The sequence below is a fragment of the Budorcas taxicolor genome, chromosome 6, assembly GCF_023091745.1.
Source record: "Budorcas taxicolor isolate Tak-1 chromosome 6, Takin1.1, whole genome shotgun sequence".
Lineage (NCBI taxonomy): Eukaryota > Metazoa > Chordata > Mammalia > Artiodactyla > Bovidae > Budorcas > Budorcas taxicolor.
The window spans coordinates 53,041,414-53,057,410 of NC_068915.1; positions in this window are offsets into that span (position 1 = coordinate 53,041,414).

A 15,997-nucleotide genomic window follows, 5' to 3' on the forward strand; every position below is an offset into this window, starting at 1 on the left:
AACTGGCTTAAAATTCAACATTTAAAAAACTGACATCTTGGCATCCGGTCCTATTACTTCATGAAAAACAGATGGAGAAAAAGTAGAAACAGTGACAGATTTTATTTCCTTGGGCTTCAAAATCACTGCAGATGGTGACTGCAGCCATGAAATTAAAAGATGCTTGATCCTTGGAAGAAAAGCTATGACAAAACTAGACAGTGTATTAAAAAGCAGAGACATCACTTTGCCATCAAACATCCATATAGTCAAAGCTGTGGTTTTTCCAGTAGTCATATACGAATGTGAGAGTTGGACCATCAAGAAGGCTGTGGTGTTGTAAGACTCTTGAGAGTCCCTTGGACAATAAGAAGATCAAATCAGTCAATCCTAAAGGAAATTAGCCTTGACTATTCATTGGAAGGACTGATTCTGAAGCTGAAGCTCAAATACTTTGGCCACATGATGTGAAGAGCCAACTAACTGCAAAAGATTGTGATGCTGGCAAAGATTGAGGGCCAGAGGAGAACGGGGCTGCAGAGGATGAGATAGTTGGATGGATCACTTACTCAACGGAGATTAGTTTGAGCAAACTCTGGGAGAGAGTGAAGTACAGGGAAGCCTGGTGTGGTGCAGTTCATGGGGTCGCAAAGGGTCAGATATGACTTAGCAACTGAACAACAACCCATAATATATAATTGGCATTTTATACTATCTGTATACCATAGCCCTGTTCTTGAACCACTTTTTATAGTCTTGGTTTTGACCCATTATTTTATCATTATCTAGCTAACTTTTTGTTACCAATTTTATTTCCTGACCACTTCCTTTCTCATAACACTATAACAGATGAGACACTCCCAAGATCACTTTTATCTTCTATATTACCTTTCCCTTTTCAGACTTCATCTGGTTCTATAACTTTTAAATTTTTTTGTTATAATTGCTCTCAAATTTAAAGTTCTACTACCACAGCTTAGAGCTACAATCTGTTTTAGTCCATCTGTATGACATCACCATATTTGGTTTAATAGACATTTCATAGCTTAACTTATCACAACCAAAATATTATTAATATATCCTCCTAAATCTATACATTCTAAATATTTTCTCACATCTCTAAATGGTGCATATTTGCACAAATGGTCAAATATACCCTATGAGTCATTACAGATTATATTTTATTTCACCTTTTATGGCCAATAAACTTTTAAATCCCTTTGACTCTGCCCTCAATATACTTTCTGTATCTGACCATCATTTACCCTTTTTCCTCCCAAAACTCTTGTCTAAGCAAGTAGCACATATTTTGTGGAGTACAACACCAGAATTCTCTCTTACCTCCCCACTGCCCATTGCCATAGCAGACAGGCAGATTTTTATAAGACATAAATCATATTATGTAGCCCCTATATTCTATATATACCAATATCTTTCAGTCACACTTAAAGAAATATCTCATCTCTTTCCCATGACCTGAGAGATATGATCTGTTTCCTAGCAATCTCTTTGATCTCATCTATTACCACTATCTGCTTGATCCCTCTTGTCCACATATTTGGCCTTCTTACTAGTTTTTACATAAGTTTTATCAAACTCTGGGAGATAGAGATAGACAGGGAAGTTTGGCATGCTGCAGTTCATGAGGCTGAAAAGAGTCAGACACAACTTAGCGATTGAACAAGTTTTTAAACATACTGAGCACAATCCAGTTTCAGGGAGTTTATGCTTCCTGGTTTCAGCGCCTGTCATTTCCACCAGGTCAAGGCTTAACTTCATTCAGACATGATTGTCACCCTTGTTGAGAAAGGAAAAATAATCAAAACTTTCCCATAAATTTGTTTTGTCCTTATGCATGGGAATTTTTAAATTCCCAGTTTACCTCAAAACTTAACAAACTTTATGCAATATACCTCATTCTCCCTGGCCTTGCTTCTCTGAGAGTTTCTTCCACAGATATTTTCTATGCTAGTACCGTGCTCTAGTTCTTCCTAAAATACTTCAGAAATATTTTGTCTGCATTTGATTTTATGCTCATTATCATATGCACCTCTGATGCTCCTGTACCCCTAGAATATGAGCTCCTTCAAAGCAAGGATTTAATCAGTCTTTTTCATTTCTGTATCACAGAGTTTGCAAATTACATGAAATGTATTAGGCATTTCACAAATATTTGTTGTATAATCAATGCCAAGCAAACTTTTAATTGTTAATATCAACATTTTAATAAAGTATTAAAAATAAAATCATATATAATATCCTCAACAGACAAAGGTAACAGTCATATGTAGCATAAATATATAAAGGAAACTGTAAGGTGAAGGTATTTTTTAAGATATCAATAAGTAGCCAAAACAATAAATGTTTTTAAAATATGTATCTTAAAGAAAATCTAGGGAAAATAAAGTCCAAATAGCAATGACTTCTTTTAAAAAAGTATTTTTAAATGTCTTAGCTAAGAAGCACTAAATATGTTATATATATGAGTGAAGGGACAGATTTAGATAGGACAAGTAAAGTTAATGAGGTAAAGAAAATCACAAAGGACACATTATGGCAATTGAAAAATAGAGTACTGAGGAAACCCTGCCAAACGAGTTGATGAATCAGGGAAACAAACTATAAAAAATAAAGCAACAAACATCCAAACAAAACATATCTTGAAAGTAGTTTACACACATTCCTCCAAAATTGATGCATGTTAGTGTTTGCACTAACTTGACATTTTTAATGTTCATGTGTACTCTTTTCCTAAAATATGTTTTAATATTAATCTAAATTTTTCCCCCTATGTCAATCAATGAAGAAAAATAACAACTGTCACACAATCACCAAAAAATATTCTGTACCAAAAAAAAAAAAAAAAAATTCTGTAACCAAGGAGTAAATAATAGATATGATATATCTCCAGCCTGATTTTGTTGATAATTCATTTTCCACACACCAATGGTGCTACTGTACCTTTTAATAGACTCTCTAGTGCATTCTTTGTAGTGTATTTTGGACTAACCCACTAACAAAGAGGAATATTGCTAGGGGAAAAATAGTACAACGCAGCCCTTAGTGAATGATTCAAAGAATGATTGAATCATTTTTCTTTCTTTGAGGAAAATGAGTTTTGTTTGTACTGTTCCACATTTTTATTATCATAAATAAGGCTTGCATTTCCATGAGAGAGTTTCTCTGACAAATGCCCATTGGAGGTATATAGGAAAGAATAGGAGATGTAATAATTTTATAGAGGAAAAAAATACAATGAAAGTGACATATATCCCTGTAGTTGATATCTGATCCCTGAGAGTATCATTCAAATCATTTGGTCCTGAAAAAAACCCAGAGTCTTCATAAATCTTTCCTTTATAAGGAACTATTCAACTTCTTTTACCATGCTTGACAGTTAAGTTACTTCTCATCACTTCTTCATCCTTAGAGATGAGAATTATGTGAAGTTAGTGGATTTTTTACAAGCGCTTTTATTACCTTCTAAGTCAGGTCAGAATAATGTTTGTTTCTACTCTCTAGTTTGATGCCCCCAGTTTTCCTTCTTTGTCTTTCTCTTGGGTTTGACATTGTCCTCCCTTCATATACTGGCATTTAACTCTATAATCTCATATACTGATTGCCCACCAAATACTTTAAAGTATCGGGAGCTATTAAAGTTTTATAAACCAATTTTGAGTTTGGAAAAATGACTTTGTTATGGTGCAAAAAAGAAATAAATGAAAATTATTTTCTCTACCTGACAGGAGTGCAAAATGGAATTTAATATGGGGACAGTGAGGAATAGAATATTCAGCAATATTAGGGCAAAAAGGAGACAAAAAAATAAAATAATGAAAAACTTTATGAAGCGGGAGAAGGACCAGGAAAAATAAGGCATTTGAAAAATAATTTGAGTTTTGAGATGAACTGGAAATTTTCAAAATTTTCATGTAAGCAGTGTAAGGTTCTGAAAAGTTTGTGAGAAATTGAGAAATTATTTTCCCTTTCACAAGAACGGTGGAGATTCTGCCCTTTGGTTTGTTTGAGGGAATAAACAGGGGCAACAAGAGAACAATGGCAAGAAAATAGTTGTAAATTTTCTGGAGAAAGTTGGATATATCAGGTTCAAAAACTTTCTGAGAACTTTTTTGTCAAACAATGAAACGTTACAAGCTTTTACAGCCAAGTAGGCAAGAATAACTGAATACTCACTCTTATTTGTTTCTTCACTCAGTGAACGTGTGCTATTTAATAAGCACTATACAGAGCATGGCAACATATTAATATAATACTGGACAAATGGGTGATAATGCTACATTAGTTCTGAGAGAAAGAAGTGTTCATGATGATAGGAGAGATGAATGTGAATGTATTGTAGATAGAGCAATTATGCTCTCCTGATGAATTTGGATATGGATGTAGATCAATGAAGTCATGCATGACACTAAGGACTTTGGACTAGACAGTAAGAAAGAATTTAACTTGAGTCAGGAATTTAGTTTCTAAAAAGTTATTATATTTAAATGTATCTTAGTATGTCTGAGAAAATTTATAGAATATGATAAGTAGGTAGTGACCTATAAGAATAGATTTGGGAGGACATAACTAGCCTGGGGAAAATTTTTTGCAAATCTTTGACATATAGAAAGTATTTAAATCTATGGGAATAGATCATATCAACAAGAAACTGAAAGTCTAGAGATGAGATGGAAGGCCTAGTTCCTATGGTATTCCAAACTAAGAAGTTGAGAAGATAAGATATAAGTAAAGTAGATAAAGGAGGAAAAACTAGATTGGTAATTATAAAATAAATAATAGAAGTAGTGTGTTACCTTGGAAACCTAGTGAAGGAAGTTTATAAAGCAAGAGGAAGTGATTAATGGGCAATGTCAAATGCTAACCAGTTAAATGGAATAAAGACTAATAATTGATAAATAAAAAAGATGCATGTTAAGGAATAGGGAACAATGAAAGGATGGTGACATAAATATACTGAATATCCCAACAGAGTGATGAGTTTGGGGTACCAAAGTAAATGAGGTAAACAGGAGGAAGTGATGAGAAAGTAGTATAACATTTAATATGGCTACAGTGTTGTGTTATTTAAGCTACAGTTTGTTTGTAGTAGCCAATTGTTTAATATTTTGGATTTTTTTTTAAGGTGGTTGCAAAATAGTTCAGTTCAGTTCAGTCGCTCAGTCATTTCTGACTTGTTGCGACCCCATGAGCTGCAACATCCCAGGCTTCCTTGTCCAACACCAACTCCTGGAGCACACCCAAACCCATGTCCATTTAGGCGGTGATGCCATCCAACCATTTCATCCTCTGTTGTCTACTTCTCATCCTGTGCTCAATCTTTCCCAGAATCAGGGTCTTTTCAAAGGAGTCAGCTCTTTACATCAGGTGGCCGAAGTATTGGAGTTTCAGCTTCAACGTCAGTCCTTCCAATGAATACCCAGAACTGATCTCCTTTAGGATGGACTGGTTGGATCTCCTTGCAGTCCAAGGGACTCTTAAGAGTCTTCTCCAACACTACAGTTCAAAAGCATCAATTATTTGACACTCAGCTTTCTTCACAGTCCAACTCTCACATCCATACATAACCATAGCCTTCCTAGAAAGACCTTTGTCAGCAAAGTAATGTCCCTGCTTTTTATTTATTTTTTATTTTATTTTTATTAAAAAAATAAATTAGACATGAATCCACCACAGGTGTACATGAGTTCCCAACCTTGAACCCCCCTCCCACCACCCTCCCCATATCATCTCTCTGGGTCATCCCAGTGCACCAGCCCCAAGCATCCTGTATCCTGTATTGAACCTAGACTAGCAATTCATTTCTTACATGATAGTATACATGTTTCAGTGCCATTCTATCAAATCATCCCACCCTCTCCCTCTCCCACAGAGTCCAAAAGTCTGTTATTTACATCTGTGTCTCTTCTGCTGTCTCGCATACAGGGTCATCATTACCATCTTTCTAAATTCCATATATATGTGTTAGTATATTGTATTGGTGTTTTTCTTTCTGGCTTACTTTACTCTGTATAATTGGCTCCAGTTTCATCCACCTCATTAGAACTGATTCAAATGTATTCTTTTTAATGGTTGAGTAATACTCCATTGTGTATATGTACCACAGCTTTCTTATCCATTCATCTGCTGATGGACATCTAGGTTGCTTCCATCTCTTGGCTATTATAAACAGTGCTATGATGAACATTGGGGTACACGTGTCTCTTTCAATTCTGGTTTCCTTGGTGTGTATGCCCAGCAGTGGGATTGCTGGGTCATAAGGCAGTTCTATTTGTAGTTTTTTAAGGAATCTCCACACTGTTCTCCATAGTGGCTGTACTAGTTTGCATTCCCACCAACAGTGTAAAAGGGTTCCCTTTTCTCCACACCCTCTCCAGGATTCATTGCTTGTAGACTTTTGGATCGCAGCCATTCTGACTGGTGTGAAATGGTACCTCATTGTGGTCTTGATTTGCATTTCTCTGATAATGAGTGATGCTGAGCATCTTTTCAAGTGTTTGTTAGCCATCCGTATGTCTTCTTTGGAGAAGTGTCTTCAAATGTCCCTGCTTTTTAATATGCTGCTTAGGTTGGTCATAACTTTCCTTCCAAGGAGTAAGCGTCTTTTAATTTCACGGCTGCAATCACCATCTGCAGTGATTTTGGAGCCCCCCAGAATAAAGTCTCTCATGGTTTCCACTGTTTCCCCGTTTATTTGCCATGAAGTGATGGGACCAAAAGCCATGATCTTAGCTTTCTGAATGTTGAGGTTTAAGTCAACTTTTTCACTCTCCTCTTTCACTTTCATCAAGAGGCTGTTTAGTTCTTCTTCACTTTCTGCCATAAGGATGGTGTCATCTGCATGTCTGAGGTTATTGATATTTCTCTTGGCAATCTTGATTCCAGCTTGTGCTTCCTCCAGCCCAGCATTTCTCATGATGTACTCTGCATAGAAGTTAAATAAGCAGGATGACAATATACAGCCTTGACGTACTCCTTTTCCTATTTGGAAACAGCCTGCTATTCCATGTCCAGTTCGAACTGTTGCTTCCTGACCTGCATACAGGTTTTTCAAGAGGCAGGTCAGGTGGTCTGGTATTCTCATCACTTTCAGAATTTTCCACAGTTTATTGTGATCCACACAGTCAAAGGCTTTGGCATAGCAATAAAGGAGAAATAGATGTTTCTCTGGAACTCTCTTGCTTTTTCCATGATCCATCAGATGTTGGCAATTTGATCTCTGGTTCCTCTGCCTTTTCTAAAACCCGCTTGAACATCTGGAAGTTCACGGTTCATGTATTGCTAAAGCCTGGCTTGAAGAATTTTGAACATTACTTTACTAACATGTGAGATGAGTGTAATTGTGTGGTAGTTTGAGCATTCTTTGGCATTGCCTTTCTTTGGGATTGGAATGGAAACTGTCCTTTCCCAGTCCTGTGGCCACTGCTGAGGTTTCCAAATTTGCTGGCATATTGAGTGCAACACTTTCACAGTATCATCTTTTAGGATTTGAAATAGCTCAACTGGAATTCCATCACCTCCAGTATCTTTGTTCTTAGTGATACTTCCTAACGCCCACTTAACTTCACATTCTAGGATGTCTGGCTCTAGGTGAGTGATAACACCACTGTGTGCAAAATCATTAGTACTTTAAAATCAACCATGACTGGACAATTGGTATACCAGAAATAAATTCTACAGATCAAGTTTTGGTTTTTTTTTTTTTTACTTTCCCAGAGAAGTTTTACCTACTTATAATGCATATTTGTATGTTTTTATCATTGTAAGGTTTGCAATTATTAGAAAGAGTGCTTAGCTAAACAGAGAGATGAGCTAATAAGAGGAAATGAGTTCACATACCTGTGAATTCAGTGTATTAGAAGTATCATCTGTATATTGTTTTTCATATGTATATGAAAACAGTTTAAAAAATCCAGGTGCAGTACTGGGAAGAGTAGCTGTGATTCAGAAGCTAAAAAATCACTAGAAATGAGCAGGTATGACTACTCAGTTGTGAGAAAATAGCATTGAGACACAGTGTGTCATATACACAAAACTAAAAGTGTCTGGAATGAGAAAAGAATGGCCTAAAAGTGGAGTGAAAGAAAGGCATCTATATGCTCCCTCTCCAGGCTCTGCAGCATCAAAACTGTGTGAGGAAAAATAATCATTACTTTTTGGTAAACAAAGTTTGTGAAGGGAAGACAGATTAGAGCATGAATTTAGAGCATGAAAATGAAGGAAAGCTTCAGAGGAGAAGATCAGAATATAGGAGGTTATTCTGATAATGTATGAAGGTGTCATGAAAGATTTTGATGAATTAGAAAGTGATGGAATGAGGATTACAGGGACATGCATATGAGTGAGAGACATGGCAGTTAATTTTGGAAACTGAGTGTTCTTGTGTCAACCAATATAATGAGGAATAATGGACATAATAAGATTAGTTGTAATGAGTTCAAGACTGGTAGGATGCTGAGGTTGTGTTAAATCGCAGGAGTGGCAGACTTTTGATTCTTCCTCTTGATCCTTGATGATAAGATTATAAGGTTTGGGAGGCATAGTCTTTTGTTGTTCAGTCGATAAATTGTGTCCAACTCTTTGTGACACCATGGACTAAAGCCTGCCAGGCTCCTCTGCCCATGAAATTTTCCAGGCAAAAATATTGGAATGGGTTGCCATTTTCTAGTTTAGGATATCTTCCTGATATAGGGATCAAACCCATGTCTCTTGTGTCTCTTGCATCGACAGGTGGATTCTTTATCACTGTGCCACCTGGGAAGCCCACTACCTCCCAGAGTTTGCTCAAATTTGTGTCCATTGATTCAGTGATGTTATCTAATCATCTCATTTTCTGTTGCCCCCTTCTCCTTTTGCCTTAATTTTCCCAGCCTCAGGGACTTTTCCAATGAGTAGGCTCTTCACATCAGGTAGCCAAAGTATTAGAGCTTCAGCTTTAGCACCAGTCCTTCCAATGAATATTCAGGGTTGATTCCCTTTAGGATTGACTGGTTTGTTCTCTTTGTAGTCCAAGGCATTCTCAAGAGTTTTCTCCAACACCACAATTCAAAAACGTTCTTCAGTGGTCAGCCTTCTTTATGATCCAACTCTCACATCCATACATGACTATTGGAAAAACGATAGCTTTGACTATATGGACCTTAGTCAGCAAAATGTCATTTTCTGCTTTTTAATATACTGTCTAGGTTTGTCATAGCTTTACTTTCAAGGAGCAAATGTCTTTTACTTTCATGGCTATAGTCACTTAACTCTCTGCAGTGATTTTTGATTCCAAGAATAGAAAATCTGTTACTGCTCCTCTTTTCCCCATCTATTTGCAGTGAAGTGATGGGACCTGATGCCATGATATTAGATTTTGAATGTTGAGCTTCAAACTAGCTTTTTTACTCTTCTCTCTGTCCCTCATCAAAAGAATCTTTCCTTCCTCTTCCCTTTCTGCCATCAGAGTGATATCATTTGCCTATCTGAGGTTGTTGATGTTTTTTCCAGGCAATCTTGATTCCAGCTTGTGATTCATTCAGCCTTGTATTTAGCATGATATACGCTGCATATAAAGCGTCTGCCTGCAATGCGGGAGACCTGGGTTAGATTCCTGGGTCGGGAAGATTCCCTGGAGAAGGAAATGGCAATCCACTCCAGCACTCTTGCTTGGAAAATCCCATGGACAGAGGAGCCTGATAGGCTACAGTCCATGGGGTCGCAAAGAGTCCAACAGGACTGAGCGACTTGACTTTCACTTTCACTTGCACTCTGCGTATAAGTTAAATAATAAGCAGAGTGGCAATATACAGCCTTGGCATACTCCTTTCCTAATTTGGAACCAGTCAGTTGTTCAATTTCCAGTTCTAACTTTACTTCTTGATCTACGTACAGGTTTCTCAGGAGACAAGTAAGATGGTCTGGTTGGTATACCCATGTCTTTAAGAATTTTCCACGGTTTGTGAGATCCACACAGTCAAATGCTTAAATGCAGTCAATGAAGCAGAAGTTTTTCTGGAATTCCCTTGCTTTCTCCAGGATCCAGCGAATGTTGCAATTTGTTCTCTGTTTCCTCTTCTTTTTCTAAATCCAACTTTTACATCTGAAGTTCTCGGTTCACCTACTGCTGAAGCCTAGCTTGAAGGATTTTGAACATAAATTTGATACCATGAGAACTAAGCACAATTTACAGTAGTTTAAACATTCTTTATGTAACTATATCCTATGTTGACTTCATAAAACAGTTCATTTGTTTGTTTGCTTTAACTGGAAGATAACTGCTCTACAATATTGTTTTGGGGCAGTTCATATTTGAGTAAAGTTCTTAAAAATTCATCAACTTATTATTTTAAGTTTATGCTTATCCCTCTTTTTTTTTTTTTTTTGGTCTTCTATTTAACAGAATGTCCATTGCTGATTCAACTTTGGGCCCTTTCTGTCTAACACAGGAATAAACATCTACAAGGCCATTAATTAAAAATTGTTGAATGGGTTCAAAGGTTACAGCTCTCTTGATTCTCACATTCAGCCCCTGGTGTCCACAATACAGCACTGATACAGAGAACTAGCTCTATGGTATTGAAAGAAGAAACCACATGCTGAGTTAGAATTAGCCTTTTGAACAAGTAATTCATAATTGAATTCATAAATAATTAGTTACTTAATAGATTTTTAAATTTATAGAAACATAAATATTTTCAATTTGTTATAACCTACAACTTGGCACTCTAACCTGAAAAAATTAAGAAATAGGAAGATCTGTGCCCAGCAGGTTGCAAATATATATTTTGTTAGAAATTTCATGAATATATTGATTCTGAAGTGCTTTTAGTATTATTTTAATTGTTAAATGGATAATTTAAGCTTATGATAAAGTAATAGGACTGATGACTCTCTAAACTAATAAAGTAACTTTTAAAATTCAGCCATAAGAAAACAAAGAGCCCAATTAAATAATGAATAAAATACAGGAAGAGATACCTCACCAAAGAAGATACACAGATGCAAATAAGAATATGGAAAAGTGCTCCCCATCATATGGAGCTTCCCATCATTAGGGAACTTTCAGTTAAAATGAGGTATCATTGCACATCTATTAGAGTAGCTAAAATCTTTTCAGTGATCAATGCAAAGAAATAGAGGAAAAGAACAGAATGGGAAACACTAGAGATCTCTTCAAGAAAATTAGAGATACCAAGGGAACATTTCATGCAAAGATGGGCTCGATAAAGGACAGAAATGGTATGGACCTAACAGAAGCAGAAGATATTAAGAAGAGGTGGCAAGAATACACAGAAGAACTGTACAAAAAAAATCTTCACAACCCAGATAATCACGATGGTGTGATCACTCATCTAGATCCAGACATCATGGAATGTGAAGTCAAGTGGGCCTTAGAAAGCATCACTACGACCAAAGCTAGTGGAAGTGATGGAATTCCAGTGGAGCTATTTCAAATCCTAAAAGATGATGCTGTGAAAGTGTTGCACTCAATATGCCAGCCAATTTGGAAACCTCAGCAGTGGCCACAGGACTGGGAAAGGTCAGTTTTCATTCCAATCCCAAAGAAAGGCAATGCCAAAGAATGCTCAAACTACCACACAATTGCACTCATCTCACACGCTAGTAAAATAATGCTCAAAATTCTCCAAAACAGGCTTCAGCAATACATGAACCATGAACTTCCTGATGTTCAAGCTGGTTTTAGAAAAGGCAGAGAAACCAGAGATCCAATTGCCAACATTCGCTGGATCATGGAAAAAGCAAGAGAGTTCCAGAAAAACATGTATTTCTCCTTTATTGAGTATGCCAAAGCCTTTGACTGTGTGGATCACAGTAAGCTGTGGAAAATTCTTCAAGATGGGAATAGCAGACCACCAGACCTGCCTCTTGAGAAATCTGTATGCAGGTCAGGAAGCAACAGTTAGAAATGGACATAGAACAACAGATTGGTTTCAAATAGGAAAAGGAGTACATCAAGGCTGTATATTGTCATCCTGCTTATTTAACTTCTATGCAGAGTACATCATGAGAAACGCTGGACTGGAAGAAACACAAGCTGGAATCAAGACTGCCAGGAGAAATTTCAATAACCTCAGATATGCAGATGACACCACCCTTATGGCAGAAAGTGAAGAGGAACTAAAAAGCCTCTTGATGAAAGTGAAAGTGGAGAGCGAAAAAGTTGACTTAAAGCTCAACATTCAGGAAACAAAGATCATGGCATCCGGACCCATCACTTCATGGGAAATAGATGGGGAAATAGTGGAGACAGTGTCAGACTTTATCTTTTGGGCTCCAAAATCACTGAAGATGGTGACTGTAGCCATGAAATTAAAAGATGCTTATTCCTTGGAAGAAAAGTTATGACCAACCTAGAGAGCATATTCAAAAGCAGAGACATTACTTTGCCGAATAAGGTCCATCTAGTCAAGGCTATGGTTTTTCCAGTGGTCATGTATGGATGTGAGAGTTGGACTGTGAAGAAAGCTGAGCACTGAAGAATTGATGCTTTTGAACTGTGGTGTTGGAGAAGACTCTTGAGAGTCCCTTGGACTGCAAGGAGATCCAACCAGTCCATTCTGAAAGAGATCAGCCCTGGGATTTCTTTGGAAGGAATGATGCTAAAGCTGAAACTCCAGTACTTTGGCCACCTCTTGTGAAGAGTTGACTCATTGGAAAAGACTCTGATGCTGAGAGGGATTGGGGGCAGGAGGTGAAGGGGACAATAGAGGATGAGATGGCTGCATGGCATCACTGACTCAATGGACAAGAGTTAACATTCTACTGGCATTCAAACACTTTGGAAAGCACATTTTTCTGTCTAGTGGTTTTCTGCACCCCAAAGAGTCTAAGAATAATTTTCTCCCATAGTCTGATTGAAACATTTTGCCATAGAACTAACTGTTGAGTATACTTTTCCTAAACTAAAATGTAGAACTGAACTGATTACTTAAAAACAGAAGCCATATTTACCTGAATAGTTTTATGATTATGAAACAGAAAAATGACTCTTAAATTACTCATGTGATACTAGTATTTTAGTTCAGGCTGCTGCTGCTGTTGCTAAGTCGCTTCAGTCATGTCTGACTCTGTGACCCCATAGATGGCAGCCCACCAGGCTCTGGCGTCCCTGGGATTCTCCAGGCAAGAACACTGGAGTGGGCTGCCATTTCCTTCTCCAGTGCATGAAAGTGAAAACTGAAAGTGAAGTCACTGAGTTGTGTGCAACTCTCAGCGACCCCATGGACTGCAGCCCACCAGGCTCCTCCGTCCATGGGATTTTCCAGGCAAGAGTAGTGGAGTGGGGTGCCATTGCCTTCTCTGTTAGTTCAGGCTAGTTTTGCACATTTAGTATTATTATGTGTGGGGGGAGGTGCATGTGTGTATGCTAGAGACCAAGGAGTTATACCCAAATCCAGGACAACTTCCATGAATAATATGGAAAAAAAAAAACTGAACAGAATTTTGGATATATTGTCTTTTAAATGGAAGTAACTGAGAAAAGGGGAAGGAGATACAGGGATAATCTGTCCTAAGTATAATATATAAATTCTATGTAATATGTAAAACAATGCATAGGATACATATTCTATACACCATATGTACAATATAAATATAAATTACTGTATATAATAATACATTCTACTTTATATCAATATATAAATGTGTGTCTATAATATAGCATATATTACATGCTTCATGTTCATGATCTCTTTCTATCACTGCCAGGTACTGCTAGGCAAAAACCTAGAATAATTGCTATTGGCCCTGACCATCCTTCAGTCAAAACTATAACTGTTAATGTTCAAATATAGATAATTTGCAATTATTAAGCTTTCTAACATCCTATTACTTGATACTTTATTGAGGGATTCCATCTTCTTGTCTTAATAGTTATAAATTTCACTATTCATTCGTTCCATAGAATCCATTCTCTGTAACCATGGAAAGTCATTGCAACAATGGTGAATTATTGATTTGAATATCACTACATTTCCCAGACCTTTTATGTGTAAACTAGAAACCAGCTTTCTCCATATTTCATTTTTGCAATTGGCGATCTTGCATGCTCTTTCATATATGTGAGATCTATATTGAGAATTCATGAAGCCATAAGTAAGTTTTAATGCAAGATTTTATTGACGTTCACTGTGCTCATTCATTCAGTCATGCCTGACTCTGTGGCCCCATAGCCAGTAGCCCACCTGACTCCTGCTGTCTATGAGTTCTTCAGGCAGAAATACTGAAGTGGTTGCCACTTCCTACTCTAGGGGATCTTCCCAACCCAGGGACTGAACCCATGTTTCTGGCATATACTGGCAGGCAGATCACAGCTAGCACCACCTAGGAAGCCCCATTGACCTTCCTTGCTAGAATATAAAAATTTCTAATCATTATTTCTTTCTGTTAACTTACAAAAATTCCTCTCAACTTTTACTCTTATTGTGAACTTTTAATAGACTAAACTATAAATGCTTTGAGCAACATGGTCACACATTCTTAGCTCTATATACTGTTCTCTCCAGGCCTCATGTTCTTTTACACATGGTCAACTTCCAACATAATTTTGTTAAATTATTAACATTTTAGTAGAATTAAAATATATTCATTTTTTTAAAAAATAGGTTGAAATTCAAATTTGAATTTTAAACAGTGAGGAAGAGTATAGATGTGGTTATATAAATTCATATATGTAATAATACATTCAAAAAGGGCAACCTATCTATCTAATCAGAATCCTAGATTTTTCTGTCTAAAGCCTAACTACTGGAGAAATACTATTAATCACATTAACACTATTTATGGTAAAACATTACTCATCTTGTTTGATGAAAGTGTAGTATCTTTGACAATCTCCAGAGTGCCATCTGATTATGACAGTCATCACTCATATTCAACGATATTGGCATCCATGTTACAAAAACATACAGCTGCTACTTGCGGACATATTCTTTATAAATTTAACAGAAACATCGAGAGGAGACAGTATCTTGGGTGTCTATGACAAAGCAATCATTTTAGAGATAGATGAGCAACATTTTCTGTAAAACAACACATTTTTTATCTAAGTTAAGAAAAAAGTCTTTTGGGTTTCTCCTACTCTATAAATTGTTCCCTTGTAGAAAAACAAAAGCAAAAAATGTTCCCTGAATTCATTACAGCACAAATCACAGAGAAAAAAAAGGCATGTGAATTCTTTTCTAAATGTCACCCAAAGAAATAATAATGTTAATTTAAGGGAAAAATTAGAGATTTTAGCAATTAGTTTATACTCAATGCAACCTATAATTTTTCTTTGGTTAACAAGTCAGAATAGAAAGTTTATATTTTTCTAAAATACTCCAATATGGAGAAATGATATTTTTTCAGCTTTACTGAGGTATAAATGGCACATAAAATTGTAACACATTTAAAGCATACCTTGTGATGATTGAATATATGGTGTATATGTTGTGAGAGGGTTTTTCCCCAACTAGTTAATTATCATATGCATCACCTCACTTATTTATCTTTTTATTTCCTTTTTTTTTCCCCTTGGTGAGAACATATGAGTTCTACTCTTTTAGCAAATTTCAATTACATAATACAGTGTTATCAACTATAGTCTATAGTATATAGGGGACGGATCTCCACTCCAGTATTCTGGCCTGGAGAATTCCATGGACAGAGGAGCTTGGCAGGGTACAGTCGACTGGACTCACAAGAGTTGGACGTGACTGAGTGACTTTTAATTTCACTTTCTTTTCAATACAGTATTATCAACCATAGTTACTATGTTGTGCATGTTAGCCTCAGGCCTTTTTCACCTTAAAGCAAAAAATATTACACAAGTCACATTTAATATACATACTTTATCCAGCATTGAAGAGGATTTACTAGGCCTAGAATAACGTGTGTAAGTCAGTCTTTAAAATTCACCTATTCTCAATTGCCCTGATTTACTTTAATTTTGCACATACATTTTAATAACCAGTGTATCCCTGATGAGATTTTATGTACTATGTGTTTGAAGTAGCTC